Here is a 17,526-nt window from a genome sequence, read left to right on the forward strand (position 1 = left end):
AAAGCGCCTAAGCAACACTTCTTGATTTTTGATAATTTTCAGACTGCCATGCGGGTTGTCAGGAGTTTCCAGTCAATGCGGGATGTCAAGCCGGACACTCAGGTTTTTTCAGAGCTCGATTTGGATGCCGGACGAGGAAATGGCCACAAAATGGACAAGATTCGAAGAGGTGGACACTTGAGAGGTCAAAATTGGGCATGCCTTTTGGAGTTTGGACATTTTATGCCACATGACATTTTGCATGCAATCGTGGAGAGAGAAGAGGCATGAATATGGTGCCATCTTCACGCCCGAAAAATGTGCCAAGATGGATGGAGATGATGATTGCAGGGTACAAGCAACCCATCCAACTGATGTTACCCCTTATCTTCTCCTTCCTTGGTGGTCTTATCGCCTATCTTCGCTTGAGCAATGGTGGCCTGAATGAAGAGATGGAAATCTAGTCTTTCTCTTTCCTCCCTTTCTCTCCCCTAAGGGGCTGCTCTTGTGTGCAAGAGGAAAATGAAGAATGGTGAAGGAAAGCTTGTCCGGTTGGGACCGGATTGCTTCCGGATCAATGAAGACATGAAGATTTCTGATTGTGAAGATGCTAGACATTGAATGTGGGCTGACCCGCAGTCCCGCACCAAAACCGAGATCCCGAGACATGACACCTAAGCAGTAATTCCATTTTTATAAAGAAAAAATGAGTTTTTATGTTATTTGATTGATGAAACATTATTCCCATGGGCTGATTATGCATTATGATGTTTTTTTCTATGAGATTCAATAGTTTATAATTTGAAAATCAGAAAATCATAAGTGATATGGCTGAAATTAATGCTTTAAAACCCGAAAAACATGCGTTTAAGGGGTAAAAATGGAGTTTTTTGCAAAATAAATGGGAAATATGAGACATAACACCTAACAAAACCTGAAATTGTGCTGTCAAGGAACCTAAGGGCCACAGCCCACAATCAATCTTAATTTTTAGTCATTTTTTATTGAAGAAAATAGAAGAAAAATACCAAAAAAATGGTGAAAATGGTGTTTAAATGGGAGAAAATTAGGAAACAGTAAAAGGAAAATTCCAAAAAATTACATGTGTGTTTGTGCAGTGTATAATGGAGGTAAAGCACAAGGTTGGCCTCGGTTTACCCTCGTTTCTATGTTTCCCTTCATGTTTATCGCTTTCTTTGTGAAGAAACACACATAAAGCGACCCTTTCACCTATCAACGAATGCAAAACATTAAATGATAGGGTGAGAGGGGAGGTTAAGCATCAAAATATAAATTAAAATATGGTTTATGTGTTGCATCATGCCTATAGGACGTTGTTTTAAAATAAAAAGAAGGGCAGCATGAGCATAAGGCTCGGTGTCTTTCCTCATTACATAAACGCTAGCATGGAAATCATGAAAAGAATTGTTTCGCACAATGCATAATGTTGATTTTCTTCTGTTTGAACACTAAACCATTCACATTATGCACTGTGCATGGTTCATGGTATCAACGAAAAAGCTCCTCGACTGCATAGCAATTGTTTTCTTAGGAATTTGACCCACGATTGAGAGTGAGGTTATCCCTTGCCGTAGGGTAGAGGGTCGGTTTCCTAAGGGACTGTTAAGTAAGGACACATGGTATATCTCCTGGATTCGAAATATGAAAGAGAGCAGTTTGTGTTTGATTGTTTAATATGTTGAGCAGCGCATCAAGGGGCCAATCCCTGCGATGTAGGAGAGCTCCAGTGGGGCCGCGGTGTTCCTACCGAGAGGTTGCCTCCATGTATGTGATCATGGCATTGCCAATGTGTAAGGGTTCTCCCTCTGAGGAGTTTATAGAAAGGAAACGTTGGACTACAAAACTATGAAACTATAAACGCATAGATTAGGCTTTGGGGCAGTTTGTCCTTTGGCATTAGATAGACGCTCCTGGTCCGCGCGAGGCCGTGAGGGTGTGTTTGTCTGTTATGAGCATGAGGTCCGACTAGTGCCATAGCCAATGCCAGCCCATTTCAGGTCCCATCACTAGTGCGTTTTCCGGGAGCTGCCTATAAGTGGCGGTTTTCAAATTTAGGGTTTCAAGGGACCCTAAATTATCCATAAAATGGGGTTTGTTCAAGGATGGAAAAACTTGGCTTTCCCAATACAAAACTTACTAATGGACTTAGTTAGTTATATAGAGCATGAGTCCTCTGCAGAAGATAATTTATGTGATGAAAAGAGTAGCCGATTAGTGGTTACCACATCCTCTAATACGATGGCATGGGCCGAGGTTCACCTTGGTGTGGTCTCTACCCAAGAGAAATCATGTTTAACCATCCATTAACCTAGAGGGCAGGAAACAACCATGTTGGAAACTAGGGTAGCTATGGCATCAACAAGTCACCATGCTTAAGCCATAATGCCATGGGAAAGTGCAGATGTACGATGGAATATGCTTGTGGTTGAAACATCCCGTGTAATGGGCCAGCATGATGACATAGTAGGCATCACAAGGATGTTAGAAGCCCTAGTTGTCAAGGGAAAACCGTTGCTTAAAAGGCATGGTTTCCAAGTTTTAAGAAGTGGTAATGATAAATCTGCTTTAGATAAGAACCAAAAGCTCTTATATAAACCCGTTATGGACTTTCCTTTTAAAGGGAAAGGTATGGAAGACCCTCTAAGAGGGGATCAAAATGACATGTTTGAAATTTATAGGACTCCCTAGATCACTCAATGAGTTAGCAGAAAGGGATGTCAATGAGGATATTAACCTCAAGGATGTAGATACCTCTAGATCCCTAAGCAAACCTTCTCCTTGCAATTCTACTTCTAAGAGCCTTTGTCATATCTTCCACTATAGCACAAGCACTCAAAGATAGGGAACCCAACAACAGTAGCTCTATGCAGCTGCATTTCCTAACAACAAATCACAAGCCAATCGAGCTAGGATATCCCCACCACCATACAAAACAATGACCCAAACACAACATAAAATATCCATAAATGCTAGGTTAAACACTATATTAGGGAATCGGGGAGTTTCCATGCACTTTGGGGATTCTCAATAGCTTTATTATTTGACCACATGGTCAAATCTTGTTGTCTTACTTAAAGGTGGAGTCTACCCTAAATGCTATATAAGCTACCTTCCCAAATCCCACTTTCAAATATGGATCAAGATTTAGCTACTTGGTCTTATCACTTATTTAAAATTGAGACTTCGAAAATTTCCAAACTCTCTAAAATGGTGTTGCTAAAGGATAACTCTAGGCCCACCTTGGCTTACTAACCTAAATACCCAACCAAGAACCCTTTGATTCCCTATCAAGAGTCTACCTTACTAAAAAAGTGCACCTAAAAGAACAATTAGCATTAGCTACCGACACTCATGCCATCACATTATCTAACCAACCTACGCCATTGACCTCAGTCCATTTGCCTTATGGGCTTGACCTCAATGAGTCTCCCTTTAAGATGACTGTGAACATAAGCCCCTTCCTTAAAGCCATTTAAAAAGATTCAATTTTGCCATTCAGTATATAAAATAGCAAAAGAATTGGCATAGCAGACTAAGCAATCCACCACTGAGTTATTTTTATAGCTAGACTCCACTTTTGGAACCTTTGTAAAACTTCTAGTCATGATTGATCTAGGTCTAGCTTGATACCGATATGATTATGTTTGCATTCTAGTGGCATCCTAAATGGGAAGACTAATAGCATCTATATCATAAAAGCATTCATGTTCAAGATCAACTCTCACAAAAGTTCTTAGCAACACAAATGAAAAATGTTGAATCCTCTAAATCTATGCAATAGGTATGTAGTAGACTAGTCCAATGATACACTCAAACAATTATGTACCTTTGCCAATCATTTTGTGTAGCTTTAAGGCTAATCTAATGATACACTCAAACAATAACGTACCTCTCCCAATCATTTTGTATAGAGTTGGTATCAATTGCACCATGACATGGCCACTCAAGTCAGCTACCTTTTTACATCGTTTAAACAATGTTAGCAAATTCTCTAAATAGTGACCCCATGTACTATGAATCTATATCCTTCTAATCTATCCTCAAATCCCACAATCTTGATGCTCTAAAAGAGTTGCTTCATCACCTACTATTGGATAGGATACTAAATGAATAAGAACTCCACATTGTTAGTTACTTCAATGGACCCTCATTGTTCAATGACATTATGTTCTACTTGTCTATCCTAATGGTTTAATTTACAAACTTGGACACCCTCACTAAGCTCTAGTAAAATTTGGATTTCTACAATTGGTGGGTTTTCCAATGACCCATTCTACATAAATACCATGATTCTATTGTAAATATCAACAAAATTGTCATTATTAATTGACCAAAAACCCTTAAAATTTTTGCATGTGCTATAATTGAGTTGCCAAGCTCGAAAGCTTGCATTTTTTTCTATAGGGGAACAAACACTCTTTAATTCTACCAACTCAATGATCTCCAATTCTTTCAAGTCATCCATATGAAAAAAGTGACCGTCATACAACTTTGGCCACCATCAACCAATTTTTTTTGGTAGAGGTTAAAATAGGTGAAAGAAGAGGCAAGTAAATTAAAGGTTTGATTTTTTCTTGACAAATTAGTCTAATGAGTATTCCCTTTTTTGCAAATGGCAACAATACAAGACATGGTCCTTGCATCCATAGTGTAGTCCATACTTGTTAGAGATTTACTACATGAGGATAAGCCAATGTTTTCTACCTATTAGAGACATGAGCTAAATATGGAAGCAAGGATGTGGGGAGCCAACCACCTATGATTTCGAGTTTTGACCAACCTTTAAGAGCTTGGTTGAGAAATACCAAAGTACTAGGAAACTCATAGCCAATTGTGGTCTTAGTAAGTATATCAAAGGCACGTCAATCTACATCTACTTCCTAACTTGCATAGGACTAATCAAAAACTATGACCCAATCACCAAAACAAGCATATACATATACAACCTAAAAATTGGATAGAACTATAGCGAACATCAAAAAGTAAGAATCAAGTTCACCCCAAAATTAATAGAAGAGATCTTCCCTTTAAGGAGTCAAAATTTTATCTAGAACTAATCCAAAGAACCTTTATTAGAGAGGTAGAATATGAAAAGTACTTGAGATCCTTAGAAGATGAGTCCTGAAGTCAAGAAATGAGTACCCCACAACTCACATTAGAGAAAACTCTTGTACCATTTTAACATCGAGAAGGATCTATAGAGTTGCAGTCGTCAAAAGTAGAGAAAGATGGCTCTAGTATCAGAGCATCACAGGAAACAGCTACTCCCTTTAAGAAGTCAAATTTTTATCTAGAACTAGTCCAAAGAACCTTTATTAGATAGGTAGAATATGAAAAGTAGTTGACTTTCATTGATGTAGATGGCATGAAAAGACATCTCAAAGTGGGCAACAGTCTTCTAGAAGAGGAGATGTTGACCCTTCATAACTTGTTGAAGGAAAAATTAATTGTTTTTGCTTGGTCTTACAAAGACCTAAATGGGATTGATCCCACTCTATACAACATCACATTAACCTAGAGCCTAATGCTAAGCTAGTATGGCGACATCAGAGGCACATGAATCCTAATTATTCTACCCTAGTTAAGACAGAGTTATTGAAGCTCCTAGAAGCTAAGTTCATCTACCCAATAGCCAATAATGAATGGATTTTTCCCACTATGGTTGTACCTAAAAAGAATGGAAAGCTCCATATCTATGTGGACTTTTGGAAGTTGAATTGCAAAATGAAGAAATATCATTTTCCTATCCCCTTCATTGACAAATCGTTAGATACAATGGCAGGTCATGAATTCTATTACTTGTTGAATGGTGTTAGTGGATACAATTATGGAGCCCAAAGAGAGACACCAAGGAAAGGGATTCTATTGTAAGAAAATCTATCTTGTAACATCAACAAGCTTTTGTTTCATTCTTTTGATGACCAAAACAAGGAAAACAACAAATCTTCACGCAACATCATAATAGATATCTCCCACGGATTTGATAGAATCAACCATAATCTTCAATTTATTCAAAGAATCCATCAATAGAAAAAAGAACACAAAGGAATACACTACTTTTGAATGGAAATCAATCACATAGTATTCATCTTCATTTTCTTCATAGTTTTCTCTCTCAATCTCTCATAGAAAGATACATTGTTTAAATAGAATAGACTATCTCTGGCTCTCTCTCTCTCTCTCTCAATAGTACATCATCTCCTCTCTATATTACTCAATAATGGAACTTAATAATCCTTCTTAGGTCATGGATTCACCTACCAAGAGGTATGGGAGGTATGAAAGGGCACCAAAGCCACTACAGTGTCTTTTCATAGCTCACTACTATCACTGTCACTTCAGTCTTCTCTTCTGTCTTCAGCAACTACTTCTTCCATTTGTTTTAGCTCTTTTGAACTTAGATTCATCCTTTCCAAAAGTTATAAAATTTTTCCAAAGTCACATATAAATTCTACAGAACACTTATAGAAGATCTATAGAACAAAACTGAACAGAACACGAACAAAGCAAAAGACAGAGCAGAGACAGAGGCTCTACAGAAGGTCTACAGAGGGTTACAAAAGGTCATCAAAGAACAGTAGATCCTCATAACTCATACTAAAACCATTCCAAACTATCAAAAACTATTCAATGAGCTTTCAAAAGATCTCAACATTCATCAATCATCAATCCATACTTCATACAGAAGAAAACCAGAACAAAACAGAAGTTATACAGAAGGTATCAGAATCAATCAGAACCTCAACAGATACTATTAGAACATCACAGAGCTTTATATTTCCACTAAGAATCATCATGACCTTCCAAAACATAATCAATATCATCCAAAACACTCTCAAACATTTCCAAAAACAACTAAACATCACTCAAAATCCATCAAAAATCAACCATTCAGACCTCAAAAACAACAAAAATCGGTCAAAATTTGAGTCTTTTTCCACTCTCAACATATCCCCACACTTAGAAAGGATGCATCCTCGCAATCTAAGGAAAATAAGAATGTAAGTTTAGTAAAGAGCTCAATTCGATCTTCTTTAGTATCTTCAATAATCACCCAAGCACGACCCCAACTTATCCCAACTTATCACATGTATCTAAGAAAGAATACTACTAAAGGAAAACATCGTTATTCATTAACACATCTTATAAACAATAAAAATTCATGACAAATTCGTAAAGGATATAAGAGGTTCCTCATCTTTGCATCGTAGGCTTGCTATCCACCATCACCATCAGTGTCAATAGTCGAAAAGAGAGTTCTCAAACAACTTATTCAACCAGCACAAACTCATCACATAAAAATTAATACATCGCAAACACAAAACAATCATCTGAATGGCACCTCCAAAAATATATCATTAAGAAGCATAGAAGATACATTCAGGGATATTAGTGAAGTTGATCCCTCTTGAAAGCTTAATGATTACGAAAGAGATCCATGGATAAAGACTCATCTAAAAAAGATTTTGGAGGATTCTGAAAGAATTTAAGGTAGCACATTCATTCTAGCAAAATAATGTATCTGCTAGGTAAACAAAGAGCATGAAAATATAGGATATCCAACTGTTGGGAATCAATTTTTACATTTACATTCATACAAAGCTTGGGAATGGCCTTTTGATCGTTACGGAAATGCCTATGCATATATGCTAGGTACCAAGCAAAATGGGCTCTCAATCTCATTAAAGGATCTAGAGATTGTGAATATTGTTGGAAAAAATGGAGATAATTTTGGTATGCTTAACTAACAGTTGTCCAGTCCCCTGGAATTAATGGGCAATTAATCTGTGGTCCTGTGAGAGAATCAGTTGAGCTTCATCTTCTTCTTCTTGGAATATGCTGATCAGATCCTTCATACCCACTAACCAACTAAGGGGGTTGAGAAATAGAAGTGGTAGGAGATGGAAGAGGAATGAGTAAAAGAGGATGAAGAGACGGATAGGAAAAATCATAAAATGAGAAATAAGCTAAATAAGGATTAGCTGAAAATTTAAGCGAATCAGTTAGGAAAGGTGTTAATTGATAAGGAGGAAAAGTAGAAGGTATATGGATAGATGGGGAAGGACAAGGCGGAGAAGGGTAAAAAACTCAATCTTCAATGAAAGAACAATAGGTAAATATTGGAATTTGAAGAAAACCTTGAGGTTGGAAAAGGAGAGATAAGATGGCTACTAAGTTGGATTGATAAAGGGAAAAATAAGCATCATAGCAATGGACCATTTGTTGATAATACAATAAGCTAGGAATAGAGGGACCTAAAACAGATTGTCGATGGTAGGCATCAAAGAAGGATGAATCAAAGGGATGGTTCTTGGAAAGATAAGCTAAAAGATCCACCCTCAGTTGGTTAGTGTTCTGCACATGTGTAGAGGTTGTATTCTGTCGTTGGTTTAGGACTATAGAATCAATCATGGAATGCCATAAAGTGACAGGGCAAGTAGCCACTTTAGAAGAATAGCACTAGAACATGTTATCTATCCTCAACTCCAAATGGTTAACATATAAGGCAACTTGTAAGACCACATCCCCTACATACCAAGCCAGATCTACATCATCTAAAATTAGCAGATCACCTCATAGATACTGATCCGGGTTTTTTACAACCCAGATTATTACCACAAAATTTGGCCAAAGCCCCTATCAAGAGCTTACCATATCACTTTGGGTTTACTCTTCAAGCACTAGGTATGCTACATTGCTTCTCGATTACGATAACTCTAGCAAATGGGGGGAACAAGTTCTTAGAAGGCATGTCAATGTAAAGGGTCAAAGGGATGGTTATCTTAGTGAAGATGAAAATGGATTACACCTAGGAGTTGAGTGAATGCATAGATTTTTCAAAGGACTAGCCTCCAACTACACATGGGCTCCGTCTGCATCACTAAGATTTGGAATCTATCACCATCATTAGAGGACACCTCACCCTAGCACACAAGTCAATATCCACATCATGGTCTTATTTGGATCTTGCACAAAAGCTTACAAGCATGGACCCCTTTTGTCACATGCTTATATGTATTTATATACATATGGGGGACTAAAGTCAAAGCAACTTTTAGAAGCCGTTTTTTATAATCTCAATAACTCCCAAGAAAAAGCGAATTTCAAGAAAATTCTCGCTAAACCCGATCGGTTTCGACCTGGTCTACAAAGTTGCAGAAGAAACTTTTTTCAAATTCCTCACGGATTTGAAGTTACGAAGGCGCAGACTGCTGGCTATATGCAATTTTCTTGTCTCTTTCACCATACCAACTTTCCACTCTATCCTTCTTGTAAATATATTATAATAATGTGCTTTGGGCACCACCTCTTGTAATCTAGCTCCATTTCTCTATGTTGTCTACCACCACCCTTGGCTTCTTGCATGATGACCAAGGTGGGGACTTGTCCCATTCACTATGCTCCATATTTTCAAAGATGCCATACATTATCTAGGATTATGTTAATCAAGAAGATTAGCTTAATCTAATCCCTCATGGAGGCTATATAAAGAGGCCATGGAGAATGGGAGGGAGGAAGAAGGACAATGACAAGTCCATGAGAGCATTCTAGAATACCCTCATCTCTTTGAGGGAAGCTATGAGTGAGTTCTTTTATTATGTAGCATAATGGCAAGCTTCCTCTACCTCTTCTCCTATTATCTCCCTCTCTTCTCATCTTCTCATTCCATGTAGCATAATGGCAAGCTTCTTCTACCTCTTCTCCTCTTGTCTCCCTCTCCTCTCATCTCTCTCTCTTATATTCCAATATGGTGTCTAGCACATATATTCTCTCTTGTAAATTTGTGTCTTGGTTCTCTTGATTCTCTTTGAGAAAAGGGATGTCCTAGCCCATCCTCCCTTTGGCTAGGTGGTGCCCCTCTTTAGTTCTCTTAGTGAGGATTGGAGGTTGGATGGGTAAGAGGCAACCCGTTCATCATTTCAGCCCTCATTTTTGGTGCCCCCGCTGAGGACATTCTCAACCACAATTCTCTACCTCCTTATGTGGAATGATACAACACATGGTGGTGCATCCTCTACAACAAGTTTCCCAAGTGGCTCTTCCTCAACGCCTTCACCAACTATTTTTGAAGTTGGTCGAAGTCCACGACTCCCAGAATTGTCTCCTAAAGAAGCTCAAGAAAGAAAGTATGCCTATCGAATGACGGCACGCATGCGGGTAAAAGGTGTTCACTTTAGAAATTCCATTATCTCACAAGGGAAAAAAATATGTCGCCATCAATTGCTAGGTTCTCATAATTGTGGTGAGTGTTTTGCAAACAAAGTGAAAGCCCTTCCGAGAGGTCCTCGTCTCCAAATCATCAAATCCCTCTCTCTCTCTGGCCTAATCCACATCAAAGGAGGACAACTATGCATGAAGGGTGTGGAGTTTTGTAGAAGTGCAAAGTATGGAGACTACCTTCAACTGTTGTTAGCTCGAAGGTTGGGTGTGGTTGAAAAGGTGGCCATCACACCTTATGAAATATATGTCGCCGAGGATGGACACACCAAGGCAAGAACAATCACTGGTGAGCAAATTCTCCGTATAGCAAAGTTGGTGGGTTCCAAAAAGAAACACTCTGGAAAAATCCTTCATAATTCAAGAAAGTGCATTCCCTCTACTCCCTTAAGTAGTCTCCACTCATCATGAATAATAATAATGGCCCGAATTTCTACACCTTTCACTCTGTACAAAACATCCGAGTTAATGCATGCATCAGTAGGAAGATTTTCTTCCAGCAGCATCTTGTCATGTACTTTGGGGCTGAAAGATTAAGGGAGATTCTTGTATCACCAGAACCTATAATCTTCCCAATGCTAGACTACAATGCATCCTTCAATGTACATGTCTTTATCCTATTATAATAGTTTCTCATGAATCAGAACGAGTTGTATGGACCTATCCGTCCACTTGCTATGCAAACTGTGCATATTGTAGCTAGCACAAAGCTTAGATTCCAAGGCATTATTAGAAGCATACTGGGGCCTAGATGTCTTGCTGAAATCAATGCATCTATGAACCCATTCATCCTTCCCCTTATAAAATACAACTTAAGTCTAGACGTTTTCATCTTCATACTCTACTAAGGCAACATGGCATTTCCAAAAAATTTTGGGCACAAAGGGGAGAAAGCTCTAGACTTTTTGGATGACTTAGAAATGGCCTTCCTAGTCACAGGCCGAGATGATGAAGCAATCAAAGTACGGGCCTTCTCTTTAGTTCTAAAGGGTGATGCTCGAGTGTGGTATCAAGCTCTCCCGGAGGCTACAAGGGGTAATTTGGAGGATCTCAAGACCGCATTCATGCACAAGTACCAAGATACAGAGCCACCTGAAGATATTTGGAGACAGCTCTTAGATCTTCGCCAAACCGTAGCAGGGGAATACCAAACCTATGAAGGCATGTTTATAAAATTGTGGGATAAATGGACAGCCTCTTTAGCCGAGGGAGAAAGAGTACCTGATTGCCTTAAGAAAGATTGTTTTCTAGCCAGACTCCATCCTCTACTAAGGGAGAAGGTCAAAGGAAAGTTTCCCACATCCTATGAAGAATCAGTCACTTATGCGAGGGAGAAACATAGAAAATTGAAGTATCAAGCCCAATTGAAGGGGGGAGTTGAGCCCATGCAGGTTTTACCAACTATGCCAAGGCCTAGAGAAATAGCAGAGGCCCCACCCGAACCAGAGATACCACAGCAAGAGCTCCTACAACGCATTACTAATCAACTTGAAAGCCTTTCATTAAATTTGGTTCAAGGAGTGCGGCCCCCTCCCCTCATAAATGAAGGCAATCGAGATCCAAGGAGGCAAGAAAGAGAGTATGTTTGCTATAATTGTGGGGAGAATGGCCATGGTATGTACTTTTGCCCTCATCCTAGGCGTTTTCCAGGAAATGGGTTCCAACCAAGAAGGAGGGGACAACAAGTGACACCACCTAGGGAAAGGTTTGTTCCACCGAATCCAAGGCCTCTACCACCGGTTCAAGTTCTCCAGCATCCTTACCTGTCCAACCGCCAGAGAATCATGATGTTAGGATAATTAGTTTAGATGAGAGTGATGTCAAAGGAAAGGCCAAAGTAGTAGAGGTTGAAGCAATGCCGGTGAAGAAAGCCCGGAGAATTGAGAGAATGGAGCCTACACCACCAAAGGAGGTTGAAAATATGGAAGAGGAGGCAGAGTCATCAATGGCTGCAAAGACACGCAACAGTAAAAAGAGGAGGGCTCGCTCACGCCGACACATTGAGCCAGATGATTTTTCCCTAGGTAAAGGTACTAAAGCTTATGATTTGCTTGTTGATGTGAGGAATCAAGGGCCAAAAATTTCATGGCCACAATTACTACATCTATCTCCAACAGTGCGACGACAATGGTCAAAGATGGTAAGCATTAGACCCATGAAGAATAGATATGTGAATGCAATCCAGGCTAGAAAGATGAAAGATATTGTGCCTCTAGTGGAAGCCGAAATCAATGGGCAGAGAGTGTCAAAGACATATGTGGATGGAGGTGCAGAGATTTGTGTCATGACGGAAAAGTTGATGCATCGTTTGGGATTAGAGGTAAATGAAACTACTAAATTTGGGGCCAAAATGGCTAACAATGTAGTAGTAAATTGTTTGGGAGTTATAAAGAAAGTCAAGGTAAAGGTGTGTGGAGTGCAATTGGAGCTTGACATGTATATGATGCCAGTGAAGGGGGACGTCTATCCGCTCATTCTTGGGCGACCATGGCTAATGGGAATGAAAGCCAGACAAGATTGGAAAACAGGGGTTTTAGAGCTCAGGCCACAAAAGGGGCTGTATAAAAAATGGAAGAGCACTATCTACAACATGAAGGAGGGCCGACAGGAGGATCTTGTGTTAGAAACCACCGCTGATGAATGGAGTTCCAGCGAGGCTTGGTCATCTATGAAAGAGGGAGAGTCTTCTAATGAGGAGGAAGAAAGCTCTCTAGAAGTGATGGGGATTACATTAAAAGGGCCTTCTAGTAGTGCAATTCCAAAGCAGCTTCCAAAGGTCGAGAAGGAGGGGTTAGAAAAAATGTTGGCTAAGGATCTATCAGTTGAGGAGAAGGCAGCCTACATGGAAGTGGTGATAAAACACTCTACACTTTTTATTTCTGATTATGAACACATCACAGGTGTGACAGCAGTACAACATCACATTAATCTAAAAGAGGGAGCACGGCCAGTGGTGCAGCGACTACGACGATTGGGAGTAGTCCAACAAAACGCTCTACTCACTGAGGTGTAACGACTTTTGAAGGCAGGCTTCATCTATCCAATAGGGGACTCAGAGTGGGTTTCACCTGTGGTGGTGATACCCAAGAAGAATGGAAAATGGAGGATTTGTGTGGATTACAAGCCGCTAAATGCTGCAACAAAGAGAGATCACTTTCCTCTTCCCTTTCAGGATGAAATACTCAACGAGGTGGCCGGGCATGAGAGATACACTGTTTGTGATGGGTATTCAGGTTATTTCCAGATCTGAATAGCTGAGGAGGATCAACAGAAGACCACCTTTATTACACCTTGGGGTTGTTTTGCTTATAAAGTAATGCCATTTGGATTAACAAATGCCCCAACTACCTTCCAACGATTCATGAATTATGTCTTCCAGCCATATTTTGGGAAATCCATCAGGGTCTTTATTGATGATTTTTGTATTTATAGTTCTAAGGCTCTACATCTGGGGAAGGTGGATGAAGCTTTCAACCGACTCGCACAAATGGGGGGGCAGTTAAACCATGAGAAGTGTCGCATTGGCGAAAGCAGTGTAACTTTGTTAGGGCATGTCGTAAGTGAGAGGGGCATTGAAGCAGATCCAAACAAAGTTAAGGCCCTATTGGCGGTGCCATCACCATCTTCTGTGAAGCAACTAACCTCTTTCATTCAGAAGGTGCGATATATAGGGCGGTTCATTCATCTCCTCTCCCAATTAATATTTCCACTGCAACAGTTAACCCACTCTGAGGAGCTCCTGTGGAGTGACGAAAGCGAAAGGTGCTTTCACGAGGTGAAGAAGGCTCTTAGCACCCTTCCTATAATTTTACAGCCTTGTTGGGATCAGGAGTTTTTTGTCAATCCGAGTTTTGGGGAAGATGCTCTAGGGGCAGCACTAATACAAAAGGATGCTAAAACTGGCCTAATGAGACCGATTTACTTTTCTAGTAGAGTAATGACAGCATCAGAACGAGGGTACAAGATGGTCGAGGTGATGGTTTTGTCTCTAATGTTTGCTATAAGAAAGTTTCGTCCTTATCTTCTCCCTAGGCCATTCACAGTGATCACGACAGAAGAGCATTTTCCCTATGCCTTACAGCACATGGATGTTTCAGCTAGAATCGCTAAGTGGGTGATACAACTCCAAGAGTTTGACTACACCTTCAAGGTGGAGGATTCTACTCGGCTTGCCTAGCTGATTTGTTGACCCATAGACGCCATCAAAAGAAGGAAAAGGAGAAGGGAAAGGTAAAGAGGAGACACCTCCTCTTGAGGAGCCGCCACGGGTGGAGAATGCCCATGCCCTCTACTTTGACGGAGCCTACAAGCGTGTTAAAGACAAAGCGGCAGCAAGAATAGTTGTGCTCAGTCCCGAAGGTGAAAAAATTTATGGAGAAGGTATCAGCTTGGAGGATGTCCATTCTAACAATGAAGCAGAATATCAAGCCGTGCTTTTAGGTTTGAGGTGGTGTCTCTCACATGGTATCACTCGACTTAATGTTTTTGGGGATTCTATTCTCATTGTTAAGCAAATGAAAGGAATCTGGGCTTGTAAAAATGATAACTTAGCAGTGAAAATGAGGGAAGCTAAAACTCTCATGAGAAAGCTACAGAAAGCCCAAATCTATTTTGTGCCAAGGTGCACAAATGGCGACGCAGATGCTCTAGCAGGGGGGACATATTAGAAATGCAGAGAATTCATATGTAGCTTGGATCATACTTGAAAGTATGTTTTCCGTAAATACAAAGGCACAAAAGATTCAACTCAAGCAAGAGTTGAATACATTGAAGAAAGGGAAGATGACTATCAATGAGTATGCACTGAAGGTAAGGAGCATTGCAGATGCATTGGTAGCAATTGATGCAATACCCGATGATGATGATTTGGTGTCGTCTACCTTGGGTGGACTTAACAATGAAAAGGCTTGGAAGTCTTTTATAACTTTCGTATATGTCAGAAAGCCATTTTCAAATTTCGATGAGTTGGTCTCCCTTATGATCACTGAAGAGATCAACATGCAGAGTGAGACATCTGAAAGAAGTGGTGAACAGGACCAAGCTTTCTACTCTAGTTCAGGAAGGGGACATGGCAGGTTCTCTGCAAGAGGCCCTGGTACAAGATGCGGTAGTGACAACCAGCAAAACAGATTGAATCAGCAATTTGGTGATATGCAGGTTTCAGGAGGTCGTGGTAACTTTAGAGGCAGGGGGAGCTTTAGTGGAAGAGGTGGATGGCAGAACAGAGGTTCTAACAACTCTGGTATTGTGTGTCACTACTATGGCAAAACAGGTCATATTGCAGCCCAATGTTATGCTAAGAAAGATGATATTCGCAGTGGTAAGTTGCAGCAAGGAAACTATGCATCATCTTCATGATAGAATGAAGACAAAAATGAACATCTGTTTCTTATGTAGCATATGCTGAATGCTATTACAGGAAAGGGAACACATGATGATGTTTGGTATGTTGATTCAGGTGCATCCAATCATATGACCAGCCATGCAGAATGGTTTGGAGAGATGCAAGATTTGCAAAATGCAGGTTATGTGCAAACAGGTAATGATTCATGCCACCCAATTTCACACATTGGAAAAGTTTCCTTGTCCTTGCATGATGGTAAGACAAAGAGTCTTTCAGGTGTATTACATGTGCCATCTATTACAAAGAACTTGGTGTCATTCAGTCAAATGGTAGAGCAAGGGTTGCAAGTCATATTTAATGCAAAGGGCTACTTTGTAGAAGACTTCAATGACAAGTGCAGGTTGGTAGCAAAGGGAAGTAGAGTTGGACGTATGTTTACTCTGGATGCTGAAATTCCTACTATGAATGTTGCTATGTATGCTAAAGGAAAAGTTGTTGTTGCAGATATTGAAATTTGGCATAAATGCATTGGACATGCAAATGTACAAAGGTTAAAATTAATGCAATCCAAAGGGTTGGTTACATGTTTGCCTACATTTAGAGTTGCAGAATTTCATAAGGTATGCGAAGCATGTCAGTTTGGTAAGCATGCAAGACAACCCTTTTCAGATGACAGAGATGTAAGCAGAAATAACCTTGATGTTGTGCATACAGACATTTGGGGGCCTACAAAAAATGTATCTCTTGGAGGCAGTTCATACTTTGTCACATTCATTGATGATTGTTCTAGAACACTGTGGGTATATTTTATGAAGGAAAAGAGTGAAGCGTTTGAGCACTTCAGAACTTTCAAGGCTACAGTTGAAAGAGAAACAGGCTTGAGAGTAAAGTGTTTGAGGTCAGATGGAGGGGGAGAATACCTCTCAAATGAGTTCAGTGATTTTCTGAGGTATCATGGGATAAAGAGACAGTTCACATGTGCAGATATACCCCATAGCAAAATGGGATTGTAGAAAGGAAAAACATGCATATTGCAGAACTTGCATGCGCCTTGATGGCTGAAAAGAATATGCCTAAGCATTTTTTGTCTGAGGCTGTTCATACTGCTGTTTATATTATGAACAGAACTCCCACAGCTGCAGTTCATGGGATGACTCTTAAAGAATGCTTTACTGGCAAGAAGCCTGATGTATCGCACTTGAAGGTATTTGGCTGTGTTGCATACGTTCATGTGCCAGATGAGCTACAGAAGAAGCTTGATCCAAAGGCAGAAAAGTGTATCTTTATTGGATACTCTTTAGAGTAAAAAGGATGTTGTTGTTATAACCCTGTCACATGTAAGTTCAAAGTGAGCAGGAATGTCATCTTTGATGAAATGAGCAGTTGGTATGCATCTAGTGGTGATGCATTGGATGATGATGATGATGATGATGACACTCATGTGTAGGCTGAAAAGCAAGAATCACGGACTCTTAGTGGACCAAAGACATCATCTGGTAGTCCTTGTCCTGGGAGACTAAGGAGTACCTCTACATCTTCAGGTGCATCTAGTAGCACTTCAGGTAAAGACAAAGGAAAGAATAAAGTGTCAGATGGCATTGATGTAGTTCTTGATGGAGACTCTAGTGGCTCAGAGAGCTTGGATGATGAGCTTGGTATTCCTTCTGTCAGGACACCAGGTGTACAGAGAGCTCATAGTAATCTAAAAGCTCCATTGAGTGATCCGGTGGTATGTAGATCTAGCAGGGTCGGATAACCTGTTAAAAGATTTGGTTTTGAAGGTTATGCAGCTCACCATTATGCTTATATGGTGAAACTAGTTGAGGATGTTGAGCCCACATGTTTTGAGGAGGTTGTTGGTCATGCTCATTGGGATGTAACAATGGATGAGAAGATGGCTGCATTAGAGGCCAATAAGACTTGGGATCTAGTATCATTGCCGAAGGGCAAGAAAGCTATTGGAT

The sequence above is a fragment of the Lygodium microphyllum genome, chromosome 4 (assembly GCF_053477565.2).
Source record: "Lygodium microphyllum isolate KBCC chromosome 4, Lygodium_microphyllum_v1.1.10, whole genome shotgun sequence".
NCBI lineage: Eukaryota > Viridiplantae > Streptophyta > Polypodiopsida > Schizaeales > Lygodiaceae > Lygodium > Lygodium microphyllum.